This window comes from Canis lupus, chromosome 35 (genome assembly GCF_011100685.1).
Source record: "Canis lupus familiaris isolate Mischka breed German Shepherd chromosome 35, alternate assembly UU_Cfam_GSD_1.0, whole genome shotgun sequence".
Taxonomy (NCBI): Eukaryota; Metazoa; Chordata; class Mammalia; order Carnivora; family Canidae; genus Canis; species Canis lupus.
In genome coordinates this window covers 6023671-6027041 of record NC_049256.1, presented here as the reverse complement: position 1 = coordinate 6027041, position 3371 = coordinate 6023671, and positions in this window count along the sequence as shown.

Genomic DNA, 3371 nt, shown 5'->3' with positions numbered 1-3371 from the left:
CCAGTGCTCATCCCATCAAGTGTTCCCCTCAGTGCCTGTCACCCATTCACCCCCACCCCCCGCCCTCCTCCCCTTCTACCACCCCTAGTTCGTTTCCCAGAGTTAGGAGTCTTTATGTTCTGTCTCCCTTTCTGATATTTCCCACACATTTCTTCTCCCTTCCCTTATATTCCCTTTCACTATTATTTATATTCCCCAAATGAATGAGAACATACAATGTTTGTCCTTCTCCGATTGACTTACTTCACTTAGCATCATACCCTCCAGTTCCATCCACGTTGAAGCAAATGGTGGGTATTTGTCATTTCTAATGGCTGAGGAATATTCCATTGTATACATAAACCACATCTTCTTTATCCATTCATCTTTCTTTTTTTTTTTTTAATTTTTATTTATTTATGATAGTCACAGAGAGAGAGAGAGAGAGAGGCAGAGACACAGGCAGAGGGAGAAGCAGGCTCCATGCACCGGGAGCCTGACGTGGGATTCGATCCCGGGTCTCCAGGATCGCGCCCTGGGCCAAAGGCAGGCGCCAAACCGCTGCGCCACCCAGGGATCCCCCATTCATCTTTCGATGGACACCAAGGCTCATATCTTGTAATAACTTACCCCCAGCCTTGCCATGTATTTCTAATACTGGGTTTTTCATGGTCCTCAGGAACCTCTTGGACTCCTGATCCTGGCTTTCCTGGATCTACCTGTGTTTCTAAGTAGCTACTAAATGTTAAGGATAGGCTGCGGGTGCAATTCCATAAGCCTAAAGATGAACAGTCCATGTGTCTCAGAAATATGCTCAAAGGCCTAGATTTTCTATATTTGGAGATTTACGTTTTTTCTCATATATTGCAAATCAAATACTAGCTGTGCTCTACCAAGAAAAGTTCCATTGTATTTATGCCAGGAGGGGTCCTAGTCCTGTGATGTAAATGTAGGGCTCTGTCAAAAGTTATATCCACTATGGTTCCTCAAAGATGTCCACACCCTAATACCTGGAACCAGGTGTACCTTATATGGCAAAAGGAGGTTTGCAAATGTACTGCAACCTATTGACCTTAAGACAGGTAGATTACCCAGGTGGGCCCAATCTAATGTTCTAGGCCCTTACAAAGCAGAGATCTCTCTGGATAGGGTCAGAGAGATGCAGTAGAAGGAGAAGTCAAGGAGATTTCCATTTGTGAAATGCATTCAGCATGTCTTTGTGGGTTTTGAGGTATAGGATCCACGTACAAGGACTCAAGAGAGGATTCAGGGTACAAAGGGTGGCACCCTACTGACAGTCAGCAAGGGTACAGCGACCTCAGTTCTGCAACCATAAGGAACTGAATTTGCCAACAATCTGAGTGAGCTTGGAAGTAGATTCTTCTCTAGAGCCTTCCCTAGGGGTGTAGTTCTGCTGATAGCTTGATCTCACCCCTGAGAGACTCTAAAAGGAGGACCCAGCCAAGCTATACCGTACCCAGCCATCTGTGTTACATAATTGTGAGATAATAAATGTGAGTTATCAAATTCATGTGATTTGTTCTGGCAACAATAGAAAACTAATAAAGGGCTTTGTGAAGGTCAGAGTCTGTGGGAAGATTCACCATTTCTTCCTACCATCCAAGATTTTTTGGGTTGCAAAGCACTTCTCTGAAGCTAGTCTTTGTCTGCCTGGTGAGTGAAGAAAGCCCCAGGAGCTGGTTAGGAGCTTCCCTTAGTACAACATATTTGGACTCCCACAGCCTTCCTGGGGAGCCAGAATTTGGTCATTTCATCACCACTTTCCATACTTGTAAATGCTGGGGAGTTTGCCCAGCAGCCAGACTCCAAGGAAGCTGTCATAAAAAGGGTGAACATTCATTTCATGCATTCACCATCTCCAGTTGTAAAGTAGAGTGTGGCTTATTTTGCAACATAAGCAAAGCATCCAGTCAAATGTTTCTGAGAAAGACCTGTTAAGCAGGTGAGTCACCTCTCTGAAGACTGCCTCCTATTCAGCAAAGTGAAATAGTCTTCTACAGAAATAGGGCTGGAACAAAGAGCTCTGGTGGCTTTGTCCCTGTGACTGGCTTCCTTAGGTAGAGCCCAGTGCTAATTAGGCCAGCTCCAGGGATTAGCTCTGTAGGCAGGCCAATTAACTTCAGTCTGTTCCATGGAGAAAGACTCCATCTCATTCAAAATGCCTTCACTAAACACCTAATATTTGCCAGTCCCTGTGCTCGGGGTTTGGGGGACAAAGAAAAACAGAGTCAAAAACCACCCACATAAATTCATAATATAGTGGGAGAGATGGGCCTGTAAACAACTATCACAATTACAAAGAATTGTGGTGTTAAAACTGGTGTTACATGAAGGTGTAGGAAGTCTTCCATGTGCAGAGGTAGTAAATGTAAATTTTGCCTTCATATTCCAGAGGAGGCTTCACAAAAGAGATGACCTTTAAGCCAGATTTTGATGGAGATGAAGGGATAAATAATAGCTGATGGCATATATTTGGTGCTCTATATTTTGTAATTTCATTTCAGTAGAATTTTGCTAGGCTGAGCATAACAAAGGTGTTTTAAGGGGCACCTGGGTGGCTTAGTGGTTGAGTATCTGCCTTTGGCTCAGGTCATGACCTTGGGTCCTGGGACCAAGTCCCATATCAGGCTCTCCGGAGGGAGCCTGCTTCTCCCTCTGCCTATGTTTCTGCCTCTCTCTTTGTGTCTCTCATGAATAAATAAATAAAATCTTTAAAAAAAAAAAAGATGTTTTAATATAGGAAATGGTAGGGCCAGGTATAAGTAAGCATAAAGAAGTAAAAATTCAAGATGATTCCTATTCCTATAAGTAGATGTTCTTGTTGATTACTAGAGAGAGTGCTATTGCTGTTAGATCCTCTCGGTATACAGGGAATAGATCCTCATATATACTTGTACTTATATCTGTAGTTATTTCTATATCCATCTATACATATTGAAATCTATGAGTTCACACCAATGTCTTCAATTCCAAACAACACCTCAGGGTTTAGTCTAGCTTTTCCCCCTTTCCATACTTGTAAATTTCCTCTTCAGCAGTGGAATGAAGCCTGTCTTAGTCTGTTCAGGCTATAACAAAAATATCATATACTGGGTGGCTTATAAAGGACCAAAATTTCTTTCTCATAGCTCTAGAGGCTGGGAAGTCCAAGATCAAGGTGCCAACACATTCAATGTCTGGTGAAGTTTGTTTCCTGGTTCATAGAACGCTGTCTTTTTGCTGTGCCCTCACATGGCAGATTGGGGCAAAGGTACTCTCTAAGGGCACTAGCCCCATTCATGAGGTCTCCGCCCTTATGACCTAATCACCTCCCAAAGGCCCCACCTCTGAATACCATCACAGTGGAGACTAGGATTTCAACATGTGTATTT